Consider the following 17,979-nt stretch of genomic DNA (forward strand, 5'->3'; position numbering starts at 1 on the left):
AACTATAAGCAGATTTGTCTATTACCCCAATATACTTCAAAAATATCATTTTCTATATGTTCTGTGATGTGAAAAAATATTGGGAAGTGTTGGACTAGAGGAATAGAAAAATTAGAAAAATAGGAAAGAATGATTACTAGTGTCAAATAGTATTGAAGGTATAATGATATGTCATTGGTGACTTCCGTGAGGACAGTATCAGTTGAGTGATATGTGAAAGCCAGACTTGAATAGCTTGAAGAGTGACATTCGGTAAGAATTTGGACAAAGTGCATTTAAACATATGAGTTAGTGTTAGAAATGACTGCAAATAACAGAAAAACCCAAAGTAGTCACACCTTAAACAAGATTGAAGTTTTATTTCTCTTGCAGATTATGACATTGGAGATAGTTAAGAGTTGGTGGGACACCAAAGTATTAGAAATTCGGTTTTCTATCTTGTTCCACCATCAGTAGTTTCCATTGTCAAAGTCATATTATCATATAAGTTGGATATTAGAACTCCAATCATATTGTCCACATTCCATCCAGAAGGAAGGAAAGAGAGACCAGATAAGAAAGAACTATCTCAATGAAAAGATATTACCAAGTGATGGCACACACGATTCCCAGGATATCCTACTTGCAAAGATGTATATGAGTCTAACAAATTAGGTTTGTGAACTCATCCTAGAAAATGTACTGCATACCTCATTGGTAAATATCACCACGATCACCTTCGAAGTATTCTTCTTGGGAAGCTATGCACTGATACCAGGGTCTAGTCCACCCATCAAAGCAATTTTGTAACTCTGTCTGGCATCAGAACTGTTGTCTTATTACCCTCGATGTCCTGAATATCATCAAAATGTCTTCCTTTCAATACTTCCTTTATCTTTAGATAAAGAAAAAAATAATTGGGGCCAGATCAGGTGAGTAGGGAGGGTATTCCGATACAGTTATTTGTTTACTGGATTAAAAAAAAAATTCCTCACAGACAGGGCTGTGTGAGCTGGTGACTTGTTTTCATGTAAGAGTTCCTTTGGGACCATTTGTGCACACAACTTTCCCATGTCAAGATTTTCAGTTGAGATTTTCCTAACTGTGTTTCTATCGATATGTATTTGGTCTGCTATTGCATCTCACAGTCAGCCGACGATTTTGATGCCAATGCAGTGAATTTTTACAATGTTTTTTGGTCAGTTCTGCTCATTATTGGCCATTCTGACCTCTCTTCATCAATGATGCTTTCTGTCCCCTCAGAAAAGTGTTTAACCAATTTGTACACTATTGTTTTCTTCATGCCATTATCCCTATAAACTTGAACTAATGTGTCCCTGATTTCAGTTCCACTCTTCCCAAGTTTAACAAGAAACTTAAAGTGTTTGTTCATCACTCTAATTCAAGCTCTGACATTCTCCTGATGGAACACAAAAACAGGCAACAACGATAGCAATCGCCACTCTGCAAGACACCACCACATGTCAACATGAACACAGCTGTGAGATACTGATTTGTCAAGGTTATGAAACCTTACTGAATTGTTCGTACAGTGCTGCCAACATACGCAGACGATGGCAAGTTCACGAACTTAATTGTCAGTCCCCTTATTTGGTGTTAGTGTCTCAAATCTATATTAAGGAAGACAAAAAGAATGAATATCCAGTGACACTCTGTCCCAATAGGTATTTCTTCTAGAGGTTTTATGATGAAAGAGAAGTGAGAAACGGAGACAGTTGGATGGCAAAGTGGAGAAAGAATAGGAGCTATACTTTATTAAGAGCAGAGCAATACAAGCACACTTAGATATTAATATTGATTATTTAGTGAAGAAGTTGAAAATACAGAAAAGGGAACATAACTGGAGCCCTTTGCTTAGATATTTTGTAATGAGGAAAAAATATATGTTTTTACATGCAGTAAACTTGCAGACATTTTGTTGGACTTCATGTGATAGTAGGAGGTAAAATTCTGTGCTAAGAATAACAAGAATGGAAGAATAAAAAAATTTGTAGTATCAGAGGAAAAAGTGTCCTTCCTGACTCCACCTAAATCTCCGATATAATTAATATAGAAAATATCAAGCATGAATAAATGTAGACAGAATAGTATAATAAGCAAGCTATAAGCCCACGTTTACCCAATATCCTGCTTCAACAATTATCAATTCATGGCCTGTCTCTTTTCATATATACTCTTAACCATTTCCTGTACATTGTATATTATTTTAGGTAAATGTCAGACATATATTTCAGTTGATACCTTCATAATTTAAAGACTGTCTTAAGAAAATAACCACTGGCCATTTTTATACTTAAAAATAATTATTTAATATCATCAAATGTTCATTTACTTGGTGTTCAATTTTCCAGTTATAGCAGCAAATGTCATAATGTTTTAGTTTTTGTAAATCAGAATCAATTAAGATCCATGCATTGAGATGAGTGATATGTTTCTTTTTAATTTTTTATTTTAGAGATGTGGGCTACAATTCAGGATTATGTATACAAATGTTCATTATGCAGGTACCCTTGTTGATGAGGCTCGCCCCGCTCCTCCCCGGCAGTTTCCCTCAACTGTCAATCCCACTTCCCCTCAGTTTTTGTGCTGTGGAGTTTCCATACTTCAAATCCCTAGTCTAAATTTGCTTATAGCTTTCCCCTCTTTTCTTTCTTTTAACCATGTTTTGGTATTATTATAGGCTTATGAACTTAAACATGTGTAATATGCTTTAATCTTTTATAGTTATATTATTCATCAGATTGTCCTAAATGTGATCAGTAGGAACCTTTTTAATGTGGCTCTGGTGTTCTTTTTTCATGGCATCAATTATCTTCAATGGATTTTTCTTGCTTTCTGTAGGAGTAAATGTTTTCAACTTGGAAACATTTAATCCTACATTTCTCCAAGAATTACCAGTTTCTTTTAGTGGGAAATGACATTTCAAGACATAATCTAGATTTAGAAATTCTAACTTTTTACTGGGTTTGTCTTTGTTTCTAGATAGGTGATGGATAGGTAGATAGATAAGAGAGAGAGAAGATATCTTATGAGCTCACACAGATGCTTATAATTGAAATCTAGGGCTCCAGGGTTTTTATTATATTTTTCTGTCTTATATCTGACCTCCTTTCTCCTAATGTAATATCAGTGGTAGCCAACAACAGAAATGATAGAATTACAATATCATATTTTTCCACAATACAGAACATGTTGCCGGACTTTTAGGTGTTTTTACTAATCTGTATTTCAGTGTGTTTTCTTTTTATGATGAGGTTAGGCATCTTTTCCTGTGGTTAAGAATTCTTTTCAGACTCAGAATAATAATTCAATGCTAATATCAACATTAGAATTCCTAAAAACATTTAATCTTTTGTTTATGTATTTCTTACCCTTAAGTATAGACCAATAAGAATAAATAAAAAAATTATTCTGGTTTAAGGCTTGGAATAATTGCTTTCCATGTGGTTATAGCAACAGGATATAAATTTAAGTTCGGTTTTGTTTTCAATGTTTAGGGTTTGCTTTTTCTAAAGTTAATCTATTATGTCTATATAAAGTAATTGCATTGTTCTACAGTTCAATATAAGGTATATTCAAAGAAATTTAATATCTATTCCAGTCACCACCACACAATCTTCTCTCATGGGTAACCTTTTAAAAATATATTTTATGGTGTATACTGCATTTTTAAAATATAAATTTTAAAATATAAATCTTGGCATAATATGGTTATATTTTTGCTGTTGCATCTTTCACTTAGCAGTACATCCTGGAGATCACTGGTTTATTAGAGTATAAAAATAGTCCCCATTTGTCTTTACAGCTGCCTCTACTCCATTGTTCAGATGCATCCTCCAATTTAATTTTTAACTAGTCCTTAAGTCTTCTGTGATTACAAATAGTCCTGCAATGACTACGCTTATGGATACAAATTTTTGTATTTTTCTACTGTATTTTTGAGATAGATTTCTGAAATTGAGATTACTGGATTAACAATTAAATGTCTGTATAATTTTGTTATTGATCAAATTTCCCTCCTTGGTGTGTACCATTTCACATTTCTATCAACAAAGTATGAGAGAATCTTTGCTCTAAAACTTTGTCAACAGAACATCTGTTTTTACCAATCTGATAGGTAAAAAACCATGTATTTCAGTGTATTTTCTTTTTATGAGGAGGTTAAGCATATCCTCATGTGGTTACTAACTCTTTTCAGTAAACTAGTTCTCAAGCTAATTTTTAGAGACATTCTTTAATATTTTAAGATATTGCTTCTATATTATGTTAACACTATTGTATATATATTGCAAATGTTGCTTTCTTAGCTTAGTCTTTTTTCTTTCCTTTTGCTATTTAATGCTATTTATATTACTTTTTATCACTTACATTATTGCTTATTGACTTTGAGTAATAGAAAAGTTTTTCTCCCTCCCAATTTGAAGACGAATTATCTCGTGTTTTCTTTTAATATTTATTGGGTCTCACATTTTACATTTAAATACTTGGACAAATACTAAATTTTTACATGCCATTGGTTCTATTTCCAGAGTTTCTATTGTATTATTATGGTCTTTTGCCCATTCAGGCAAAAGTGTCCACTGTTTTAAATATAGAGGCTTTATAGTATGTTTTAATATTTGATAGGCCTATAGACTCCTGCATTCTCCTTTTTCAGTATTTTCCTATTTTTGAATGTCTATTTTTCCAAATTAATTTTATAGTTAACTTCTTTGCTTCAGATAAAAAAGGAAGGATTTTTTTTTTTCCTGAACTTTTTATCCTTTTTCTTCTTGGTTCCCTCAAAATCATATTCTATTAGCAAATCTCATTTTTCATAATCCTTGATTTTTTTTCTTTGTACTTTAGCTGTTCTACTAACTAAACAGTTGTTCTTCCTTTATTCTAATCCAAAGCATGCACATACACACACAGACACACACACACACACACACACACACACACACACATTTGTGCATGCATAATCATCCCTTAGTGTTCACTTTTTCTTCACTTTTCTTTATCAAAATAACTCTAACTCATGTGTCTTCACATTATTACCTCACATTTACTCTGAACACATTTCTTCTATACTATTTTCAGACAGCATTATCAGTTACAGAGGATCCTTATTTTTTTGATCCCTCTATGGGATGTTTAAATTTGTTTTTTCTGTTGTTGTTCTGAGTTAAAGTTTTCAACAAAGTATTTGTAGGAGAATCACCTGTGAAATTGTCAAACTTTCAGAACACTGTCACTCTAGAAGTGACATAATTGAAATTTTCTCTTTATACTATTTAAAGAAAAAACTAATTGCATCTTAACAAAAAAGGTTAACATCAGAAATACTTCAAATTTTAAATACCACTGAATTGCTAATTTTGCTTTCAAACAATTGACAATAACTTTAAAATACAAATTGTCACTAATGTCATAGAGTAGCCAACACTGTGAATTGCTAGATCAAGTATTTTCAGATTATCTTTGCAAAATCAAAATTAAAGATTGTAAAATTATGATTTATAGAAAATACTCTCATGGACCATGGCTTACATGGATGTCATTTTTATATGGCCTAATAATTTCATGATTGATTTCAAGGTTAAAATTTGAGAAAAATGTTAGACTCTATGAAGGTAACTTCCAAAATGGGAACATTAAAGAAAACTTTAAATTGGGGGCAAGATTTTTATACATGTATAATACTTGTATAAATACTACATTAAAAACTCTCAACTGGGAAATAGTAGAAACACATTTTGTTTACATTTTGAGAAATAAAAACAAAGTTTTGAGATCTTAAATGCATTACCCAGAGTGGTTAACAGGAAGGAGGTACTGAAGCTCTGACTCTCTTATCCGCAAATTTATTAGCACCATTAACATTTTTAACATTTTCGGTTATATGTCTGTCTTTACAAGTTAGGCTGAAATAATTCAAATACACATGCATTTATAAATTAAGATAAACATATAACTACTCCTAAAAAAATTTTGCTTAGATTACAGGTACACAATACTGCATTTGTAATTCCAAAATCCAAAATTTCTGAAAAGCTAGTTTTTAAGTAAGTTTGTCACTAAAACTTACTTGGATACAGAAACTGATCCAAGCTGTTTGAAACTATTTATGTCATTCGTTTACCCTATTTATTGTGAACTGTTGTATATTTTACTACAGAAATATTAATTTGTCTACTGCTTCAGACCCTGCTCAGGATGCTAAATTTTGTGTTCAGAATTACTTTTTAAATCTGAATAATTTAGTTCTGAAATACATATACCTCCAAGGAATTGGGAGATTGAATTTGAGGACCTGTGTGCTTTGAGGAAATAGCTAAAGTGACAGTCTAAAAATACTGCTTGCTTTTTATTTATTTTTGGTAAATTTCTTTGATATAATCTAAAGAACATATTCACTTCCAAGTTGAGCAAGTTCTGTGTTCCTGGGTAAGTCACTGTCTCTCTGAATTATTGTTCTTCAAACATGGCATGACGATAATAAAGTTTTTTCCAGGTGTATGATGTGTTAGTTATAAACACCGAATAATAGAATGCATGTGAAAAGATTTTTAAACTTGCAAACTACACGGAAATGTGAATAACTTTTTCTTTTTAGTAAGTGGCATGATTCTTCAGCAATCTATTTAGAATGACTAACACTCATTAAAATTTTTCTAACTGTTGAAAATTTTTTAACGATTAGCTCATAAAATGGTAGACATTTTTAATGGTATAAAGTGGTAAGTAAGCCTTCCTGATGTGACTGCTACTATAGATGCAAACAGATTTTGATGTGTATTGTTATAAGCTTCACACTGCTAGTGAAAGATGAAACGCCAAAGGGAGAATTTAAAAAAAAAAAAAGGCTTTTAAATAGCCGGGTGAGGCAGCGCGCGTCCGCAGCTCGGCTCCTGGAAAGGCTGAGGCGGAAGGACGGCCGGAGCCGCGCGGCTGGACGCTGCGGTGGCTGTGAGCGGCCCCTGCACGCCAGCCTGGGCGAGGGAGTGAGAATCCGACTCAAACCCAAACAGAAACCAAAAGCAAAACAACCTTTTAAATAACAGGAGGTAACTAATAGTGTTTGCACTTGTCTCTTATTATATCCTTTAGAAAGTCTTATTTTTTTTTAACGTGTATAACTTTTATTTGTCAGTTAAACTTTTTGAAGTGTAAGGATTTTTTTATTATTTTATTTTATTTTATTAATATTTTTTATTATGGTTTTGTGGGGTTACGGTTAAGGGTTAGGTATACAATTACGTTTCATTCAGGCGCCCTGTTGATAAGAGGTGTTTCCCCGTCCCCAGACAGATATTTGCTACTTTTAATCCCATCCCCCTCCGCCCCCATAGTTTCCCAGTACCGTCAGTCATTTTCTTATAGTATTACATTGGATGTTCTAGGTCCATTATATGAGTGAGAGTCTTATTCTTTGTAAAGTCAATGTATAATTTGCCTAAATAGTGAATAGATTGACCAAGAACTCTTTTATAACTAATGTAGTGACTTAGTTCTTAGTCATTGTCTTTCTTATGGAAAAGAAATAAGTAAACATAACAAGAAAGGATTGCTGTTTCTACTCAAGCTGTCATAGATATAACAGCAGTAGTAATAAAGTGGTGGTTGTGGTGGTGGTGGTGGTGATAATAATGCCATCATCTTCTATTTTCAGACTCTTAAATGACTACCATATGATATTTAAGCCAAAAAAAAAAAAAATCCCAAATTCTAATGAATAACTTAAGTATATTTCTCTGATATAAAATTTTTTACAGTTTTAATCTAAAACAAATTACCAATAGTGGAAAATACACTATAGCTACATATTTCACCTAGAATGTTTTGGAACATTGAGTATGTTGAAGGAATAGCGTAAGTATCTGAGATTAGTGACTCATTAAACCTTTTTTATTTTAAAGAATTGACATTAGATTTTTATTGTTTTTTGAGATACATCAGTCATCTTTTCCAAATATAAATGAGTTTGCATATATATAGCATACACTCGATGATATTCCCAGCATAGATTACCCCCAGATAATGGATGATTCTGTGTTATTCTATATTTCCAGCATTGGTCCATTCTCTCAATGTGACACTCAGAAATACATGATTAAATACATGCAATGTGATTTATATCATCTCATTTTATCAGTAGAACATTAAAGAACAATGAAAACTAAATGTTTTCTCTTAATAGATATAATAATAAAGCTTTCAAAGGGGTAATTGATGAGTTGGTAAATTGCAGTAAATAAAAATTTTTAAGCAATAATTATTTTGTCTCCCTAAATTAAAACTGTTTTGTTTTATCCTTTTGTATACTTCCTAGAACATTAACTTTTCAATAATGCTAGTATCTTTACAGTTTTTACCACAGTTAATTGCACTTATGTGTATTTTTATAAATATAAATACATATTTTATCTTTATGACTGGAAATTGAAGTGTTGTGTTTTAGCATATGTGTAGGAAAAATGTGGCCAATTCGAATCAATAAAATATATTTTGTCATTGAGAAAAGTTAATCAGTTGAATGAGCTTTTTACTATTAACAGTCTATTATGGGTTGAGTATAGTCAGAAAGAGAGCAAAGAATGAGCTTTCTAAATCCACTAAAACAAGGAGAATCTTCTGATTCTGACAAACATTTATCCTCTCAACTTAAGCAGCTTGAAAAAATATGAAACAATAGTGTACAGACATTATACAAAAGGCAGTATATAACTTTGTTCTCTGAGGGATAGTAAACAAATGCATTAATACCTTCGTAGGTGTAGGGGGAGGATTCAAAATATGCCCCATAACTTGCAGAAAAACCAATGACTAGAAACAAATTCAGAAAACTTGGATATTAAAATAGTTATTATAATATATGCTATATGTTCAAGATGGTAGAGAAAAGCCTGGACATGATACGGAGATAAATTGAAGATATAAAAGAGACCAGATTGAACACCCCCAAAATACATAAGGCAGTATTCAAAATTAAACACTGGACTAGATTAACTTCGGAGTAGCTACCACAGAAAACAATTTCAGTACACATAAAGCCCTAGCAATAGACTATGTAAGATGCTGCATAAAGAGAAACAGGAAAAATATAGCTTTGAATGTCATTTATTTATTATTATCAAGTAATCTAATGTGTGTAACTGAAATCCCAGAAGATATTTGAATGGCCAAAATTTTTCTAAATTTGATGAGAACTCTATTCAATATTTAAGAAACACAATGAGACCCAAGCAATGTAAATATTAAACATGGCAAGACACAATATATAATATTGCTGAAAACCAATGATAAAATACTTTAAAAGGATCTAAATAAAATTGTATGAATGAAGAATAAATATGACAACAGACTCTGTATACAATATAGATAACTTTCTAAAATGAAAGCAAATTCAACAAACAAACATTGACAATTTGTCAAAAACAGAGCTACACTACAAAAAAATTATAAAGGAAACTTCTGAGAAGTAAGAAAAATGATGCCAGGTAGAAAGTCGGATGTAGAAAAAAGAAATGGTAAACATATGGGTAAATATAAAAGCCACATTTTTGTTTTGTTAAAAGATAATTTACTTTTTAAAGAAAATGTATAACAGAAATGTTGAGTTTCATAGCATATATAGAAGCAAAAATGTATGACAATAATAGCTCAAATAATAAGGAAGAAATGGTTATATAAGGTTGTAGGACCATGCTACTACAAGTGAAGTGGTATAATATTATGTAACAGTTATGAATGATAAGTTAAAGCTGTGTGTTGTAAACCCTATAGCATGGGACAGTTAATTTGAATTTGCTAGTTTTTCTAAACTAAACAGCTGTCCTTTCTTGTTTATGTATTGTCTATGGCTACTTTCAGTCTATAGTGTAAGAGTTTAGTTGATGCAGAAGTCACATGGTCTACAAAGCCTGAAATATTTAATATCCGGCCCTTTACAGAACAAAAATTTCCCAATCTGTGACCTAGAAGAACTACAAAACTTCTAAACCAGAGTGATATAAATGATATAACAAGTGGCCAATAGTGCAAATGGAATGGAATGGAATGATTAAAAGAAGAATTAAAAAATAAATCTCAACCAAAAGAAGGCAGAGAAAGAAGAATATGTAGGACAAGTGGAACACAGCTAGCAAGATGGTAGATTTCAACTGAATTACATTAACAAGTGTATTAACTATAAATGGACTATAAATGAACTAAATAGTTCCATTTCATCAGATGAAATTAAAGGAAGCAAGACCCAATACATGTTGTGTAAAGGAAACTCATTGAAATTTTTAAAAATACTTTAAGAGGAAAAACACTTTTAAAAAGATGTATTTTATGCAATAAGAAATTTTTTAAAAAGAAGCTGGAGTGGCTATGTTAATATCAAAGTAGATCCGTAAAATAACGTGAATACAATACAAAAAATATACTAAGAGAATAACAGAAACACACTGTATTACTGCTAGAAAACTGATCGCTTCTTGAAATCAGTTATTGTTAGGGTTTGGGTTTAAGTGGAAAAAACTGACTGCAAAAGGGCACGAGAGAACTTTTTGGCAAATGGTCACTATTGTAATTATGGTGGTGGTTGCCTAACTATATGTATTTGTAAAAATCCATGATTGAACATGCTCAGTTATCATTACTAAATATCTGAGTTAGTAAACAAAATAATGAATTCCATGTGATGAATTTAAATTATCAACTAATCAAAAAAATGCTCTTGAAGTCAAATGAAAGTACAACAGGATATTTGCAAAATTAATGAACATGCTGTATATTTAAATTGTTTAATATGTTTACTATAGTTTTCTTTAACTCAGATATCATTTCAGGAGAAATACCTTAATTTAGAGCAGATAGCTCAATCATTAAAATAAAATAAAAATAAATATGCTATTTTTTCTTTTTTTTTTTTTTGAGTCGGAGTCTCACTCCGTCGCCCAGACCGGAGTGCAGCGGCCGCTCCCGGCCCCGCAGCCTCGACCTGCCGGGCCCAGCGATCCTCCCGCCTCAGCCTTCCCAGTAGCGGGAACCACAGGCGCGCGCTGCCACGTCCGGCTGATTTATTGATTTATTGCGGAGATGAGGGCTCGCCAAGTTGCCCAGGTGGGTCTGGAACCCGCCGGCTCAGGCCATCCACTCACCTCAGCCTCCCAAAGCGCGGGATTACAGGCTGAGCCACAGAGCCCGGCGAAACGAATATATTTAAACACAAATGTGTATGTTCCTTACTTTGAAGACAATTTGCATAGTTTTGACCCACATCACTTAATATAAAATTGCTTTCATTATAGTACTTTGAAATAAATTGGCATTTATTGAGAATTTCCATTCACCTGAGATACCCAATAGCCCTGAAGGCCAATATTAGTCAGATGTAGGATATGGGCCCATGGAAACAGCATCTTAATTATAACAAACAAACAAACAAACTTTCCACCATTGAAGAAATAACATTTTTAGACTCATTGTTCTTGTTTACTTTTAAAGAAAATTCCTTTAATATAAAAATAAATGGCAAGGTGGTTTTGGTTTTAATATTTATAAAAGATGGTAACAAAATTTAAAAAGTTAAAAAATATTAAGTACTCTTTTTTGAAAGGAAAATTGAGTCTCACTTAGCGTCTGTGCGTGAACATGATAAGCGATGGTGAGGCTTGTGGAAGAGTTGAAATTAGCTATTTCTAAAATTTTGCCCTAAGTCATTCTGCTTGTTTTGCTATTTGCTTCATGTATATTTGAATATTATGAATATTCACATGAAGGAAAATAAGAGAGTCCACTTACTTCTTGAGCTTTATCTTGCCTTTCAAAATAGTATTAAATAGCAGTTGGTAATATAGAACTATTTATTGTATCCTTATTTTTAGACACCTTTCTTCTAATAACACTGGTCAGTTAAGTAAAAATGAACAAAATACTTATACTAGTAAGCACAGTTTGACACTAAACTGGAATACTTGAGCAAATTAGGTCAGGACTATAAAATCAACCAGTTAGACTGGTGGCTAACGCATAATGTGGGTTTGAAGTTCAAGTAAAGGAACATGAAATCATCACTAGGTTGTGCTATTATCAAAATGTAAGAGAATAAGTACTGTGTGACTGAGATTACGGTCACTGATAAGGTATTTCTTTGTAGTGGCGAAAGGCTTTTTAACCCTCTCTTTCATATAGCACCAGTTTCTTTTTTTTTTTATTGTGAAGTTGTGGGGTACAGTTAAGGGTTAGGTATACAATTGCGTTTCATTCAGGCACCCTGTTGATATGGGGTGTTTCCCCGTTCCCAGACAGATATTTGCTACTGTTAATAGTCTGTTTCAATACTAATGGGAAAAGCAAGTAAAAGAAACTGATATGCTTATCGCAGCATTGTTCACAATACCAGTTTCTTTTACTTGCTTTTCCCATTAGTATTGAAACAGACTATGGTTTCTCCCAGCCTAAAACTATCTCCTATCAGTTTCTGTCTCTGTCTTCTCTCTCTCTTTCTGTCTCTGTCTTTCTTTCTGTCTCTGCCTCTATAAATTCTATCTCTCTTTCCTTCCCTCTTTTGCAATTATTTTTATTTCTCATTTCCAAGCTACCAATATCTCTCACCTAGGTTTCTGTTCCACAATCACCGCCTAATTATTTCAGAGTCTCAACCTGTCCCCCTCAAAGTTTATTTCCCACAAAGCAATCGAGGTGATATATTTAATAGAAAATTGGATCATGCCACCAGCCCTTCCCCATAACTCTTACAAGCTTTTGATGTTTTCTCATTGAACTTAGAATAAATTTCAAACTACTGACCAAGAGTAAAGCCCTTCAAGGACCTGGTTCCAGCTTGCCTGTTCAACATCATCTCCAATTAATCTTCTTTTTGCTCATTTTAGTCCATTGCCTGGTGCCAGCTTTCTGAAACTTAAACCAAACCACCTCATGCTTTCCCATTTTCTGTTCTATTTATTTGGAACATTGCTTCCCATTTTTCCGTGCCATCACCTTCAAATCACAATACATATACGATTTTTTTTTATAATTTACAAATGATTTTGCCTGCTATGGTAATAATAGATAATCTTTACATTGCACTTGACATAAATCAGGTTTAAGTCCAAGGACTAGTTATTAATGTTAATGTATTATTTTGAAATTATGTTCAATATGTGTTTATTATAATTTAATTCTAGTTACAGCCTTTGAGATAGCACTTTTGTTATCCCACTTTATAGAAGAAGAAACTGATCACAGAGACTTTAAAAGAAATAATTTGAATAAGATCTAAGAGTGTGTGATGGATCTAGAACTTCAATGCACATAGTCTGGATTCAGAGCCTTTGTTCTTCACTAGGCCTCTCAGTGATTCTTTTATATTCTATAAAATGTTTCTCTGATTACACATGATATAAGAGATATGTGTTTCAGAAGTTACATTTGTCTACTAGAATTACCATAACAAAATACCACAGTGTAGGTGGTTTTAACAATAGATGCTTATTTTCTCACTGTTCTGGAGGCTGGAAGTCCCAAACCAAAATGCCCAAAGGTTATGTTCTGAGATCTCCCATTTTGGCTTCTAAGTGACTGTCTTCTTATTGCGTCCTCATATGGCCTTTTCTCTGTGTGTATGCACTCCTAGTGTCTCTCCTTCTTCTCATAAGGACACCAGTCCTATGAAATTAGGGCCTAACTAATGACCTCATTTAACTGTAATTATCTTTTTAGGCCCTATCTCCAAATACAGTCACACTGGTGGTTAGAACTTCAACATAGTCGCGTGGGGAGTGGGGCACAATTCAGTCCATAACAGGAGGAGTATTTAATGGCAACCTACATAAATATATTTAATATTTAAATTTCTTGTAAAATTATATTTTCCTTTTTCAGACGTCCTCTTAAAATACTTCAAAATGAAAACTAAAAACAACAAAAAAATGAAATTCATGTGTGTGGAATAGGACTTATTTAGCAATTACTTGATAAGCAAAGGAGTATGATTCTACTTCATGTCTGATCTCTATTTACACAAACTACTTTAGGAAGAATACTTACAACTTGAAGATTTTGATTAAATAATTATACATGCTAGTTAATATAGCAAAATAAGTTTTTTGTAGATACTGCTAACAATCTTTGAATTTTGTCTTATAGACTTTCTTTTCAAGTTACAATATTATTTTAAAGATTGCAATATTTGAGAATTTTTTCAATTTGTATAAAAAGAATCACTTTTAATAACAGTTTTTGCCAGACTTGATGGCTCAGCCAGTAATCCCAGCGCTTTGTGAGGCTGAGGTGAGTGGATTGCCTGAGCCCGCAGGTTTGAGACCCTCCTGGGCAACTTGGCGAGACCTCATCTCTACAATAAAAAAAAAAAAAAAAAAAAAAAATTAGCCGGGCATAGTAGCGCGTGCCCAGCTACTTGAAAGGCTGAAGCGGAAGGATTGCCAGAGCCCAGCAGGTCAAGGCTGCGGTGACTGCGAGCGGCCACTGCACTCCAGTCTGGGCGACAGAGTGAGACTCCGACTCAAAACAAAATTAAAAAACAAAACAAAACAGTTATTTTAGTAATGAAGCAGTCATTTCTATGAAAACAATTTAAACTTTTAAAAAATTATTTTGCTAAGGTCACAGTTGATGTCAGGAACAAAGTGAATATTTTCACTGTAGATTCCCTTGGTATATACCTTGTTTGTTAGAAGACAGAATCTTGATTCTGTGGTTGACGAAGCCAAATTTATCAAGAAAAATTTGTTTTACTCAGTAAATATGGTATTATATTTTGGGGACAGAACTGTATTTTAATTAATTTGTGTTTTTGCCATGGTCAATGATAATTATTATGATAGGACCTTAAAGAGCCAGTGAATCTACCACATTTTCCTCTCCAGACTTAAGGAATAACTAAAAAATAATCACAGATGATGACGGATGGAGAAAAAAAATAATACCAGACTTATTGGCTAATAAAAATCCATTGTTGAATGTGGTTTTGATATGTGACCACAATAGCCTTTAAAAAAATCTTACTCAATTCTTTTTTTTCTCTTTTAATTTTTATTTTAAAATTGTTGGGTACAATTCAGGGTTAAGTATACAAATATTCATTGTGCAGTTACCCTTATTGATGAGGTGTGCCCCCGCTTCCCCAGTCAGATATCAACTACTGTCAATCCCAGCTACCCATTCCCCACCCCCCTCTCCACAGTTTCCCATTACTTTCAATCCCTTTCCTACAGTAATATGGTAGTTGTTCAAGGTCCACTTATGAGTGAGAACATGTGATACTCAGCTCTTAATAGCAAGAACATGGAACTAACAGTGCTGTCTATCAAAAGAGGACTGGATAAAAAAAAATGGGGTACATATGCACAATGGAATACTATGCAGCCATAAAGAAGAACAAAATCATGAACTTTGCAGCAACCTGGATGGAATTAGAATTTATAATACTGAGTGATCTCTGACTCCTTAATTCTTAAACACAAAATCACAAAGAAAAAAAGGCAACTGCTGGCCTTTTTAACAAAGCATCATGGCAAAGAACAAGTTGGCCACAATTAACTCTGTAGAAAAGCAGACATGAAAGAGAAAGAACAGCTTTGAACTCCCAATTTCTTGTAACCTAAATCAGAGATAAGTCATTTCTCCTTCCTGAAAAAAAGTCAGTGAGGGGTGAGGAAAGAAACCAGGAGTGATTATTTCTGATTGTGATGTTATCCATGTCTTGATAAACCATATGGATTCATTGAATTGAACACATTAGCAAAACACTTGTTCAATTCCTGGAGTTCATAGGATCTACAGTATGATTAAAAATCTTCAGTGACATAATAATTATATCTGCTGTTGGGAATTCCTCAGTTGTCTAGATAATGTTTACGTTTTTAACAGGCAAACCAGATCACTAATAGTCTTTGGCTTGATTCCAGGATAAAAAGATAAGTACAAAACCCTGTTAGTAATTAAAGGAAAAGGTTGAGTGTCGGTATTGACTGAAAAGTTATCTGTTAAGTTGTTTTCTCTGTATCACAGTTCAATAATGCCATTTTTGGTATATGAAAGTGAGCTATACATAGTCAAATGAAAGAGAAATAATTTTAGTAGACTGGTTATATTTTAGAGTATTATGATTTCATCTTCACAGTGCATTATCAGTCTCTGTACCTTTGCACAGCAGTTTTGGAAATTCGCACACATGAAACATTTCTCAAAAGATACAAATGAATCAAAATTGTTTTATATAGAGAAATGATCCTGGTAATCTCTTGCCAGTACAATATATTTTGATTGATATTATATACTCACTGAAATTCCAAGCTCCAGCCAGTTAAGTTAGCCATCTATCCCTGTGTATTACCAGATTTAATGAATAAAAATACAGGATTTTCAGTGGAATCTAAATTTAAATAAATAACAAATATTTTTGTATAAGTAGTTTACATACAATATTTTGTATAAGTAGTTTACATACAATATTTTGGGACAAACTTATGCTAAGATTGTTATTTATTTGTCTGAAATTTAAATTTCAACTTAAATCTTACAGTAAAATATAATTCTTTGTATCTATCTTATAGATGTGCAGTTGAATATATTTCTTTATTTGAATATTAATTTGATGAACTTGTGATTATAATAGTTTTACTGGTAAGCATATGGTGGGTTCAATTATTTTGCAATTTATCTGCCTAGTAAAATAAGGATTCTCATTTATACATTTAAAAATAGGGTACACCTATATATCAACCTGAAATATCATAGGTGAAAATATTAAGCCTTTCACATTATAGAAGCGATGGATTTTTAGTCAGGTGAACACAGTGGTCAACATTATTTTATGACCATAACATATATTCTAGTACAGCAAAGAGGTTATCACTTTAAAAAATCTTTAATTTACTGCAGTTATTTGAATACGACATATCTCTACTGGTATGAAATTTATTCTGAGTCTAGTGCCTTAGACTTCAGCTATCCTAACACACACCAAAATTTATTCTTAGGTTTTGAATCAAACTGAAAAATTTAGTAATTCCTACAGAAGTCACTCTTGTCTGCAACTGAAGTGGCTAGAAGAATACGTTGGCTCTAGAACAGGATTTTTGAGAGAATTCTCATAGGCTAAAATTCTACCCATAGGAGTTATGTTGATTGAAGCGTAAGTTCTCAGGGTTTTATATTTACAACTTATGATAACCTTGAAATATAAAAAATTGAGACCCCAAAGCTGTTTGCTTTCTTTTACCTCTGATGTCCTATATAATGCCAAGTCAACTTTCCAACTTTGCAACTTGAAGATGTCTATATAATGAATTAACAAAATTTGAGACTCTGTCGCCCAGGCTGGAGTGCACTGGCACACTCACTGCCACTACAGCCTCGACCTGTTGGGCTCAGGTGATCCTTCCACCTCAGCCTTCCAAGTAGCTGAAACTACAAGCACATGCCACCACACCCAGCTAATTTTTTGATTTATTATAGAGATGAGGTCTCACCTAGTTGCTCAGATTGGTCTCAAACCCGTGGGCTCTGGCAATCCTCTCACCTTGGCCTCCCAAAATGCTGGGATTACAGGCATGAGCCACTGCACCTGGCCATTTGTTTCGTTTTCTAAACACAGTGTAATTAGATTTTTTTCCCCCAAGAAGTCCTTATATGAATATTATTTTCTAGGACTGTTGTCGATAACTACAATTTTTTTTGCAATTGATAAGTCATAGATAAAGTAAACATTTTCCCCAGCTATTTATTTAATAGAAATACTTTTTTTTACTGTAATAGCTAAAGGATAGACTATAACTGTTGTTGGTCTGAGCAGAATTAGATACTTTATTTTTATCATCCATTACTACAAAAAAAGAGTACCTGTCAGATATTTTCAATGCTAGTAATTTGGAAATAGCCAAACTATGTACGCAAGCATGGTGTGGGTAAAACTATAGCAAGTTTTCCCTGACAGTTATATGGTTTGAGCATAAGCTGTTCTACAATAATTCATGTAAT

General features: G+C 32.9%; 1 protein-coding gene across 3 annotated transcripts in view; it reads left to right on the plus strand.

Annotated features, from left to right (window-relative positions):
- The window catches only part of KCNT2 (potassium sodium-activated channel subfamily T member 2), a 296,411-nt gene that overhangs the window by 269,690 nt on the left and 8,742 nt on the right, over positions 1 to 17,979 (plus strand). The window lies entirely within an intron of this gene.

Source organism: Carlito syrichta, unplaced genomic scaffold (genome assembly GCF_000164805.1).
Source record: "Carlito syrichta isolate Samal-C Ts95f unplaced genomic scaffold, Tarsius_syrichta-2.0.1 Scaffold314346, whole genome shotgun sequence".
NCBI lineage: Eukaryota > Metazoa > Chordata > Mammalia > Primates > Tarsiidae > Carlito > Carlito syrichta.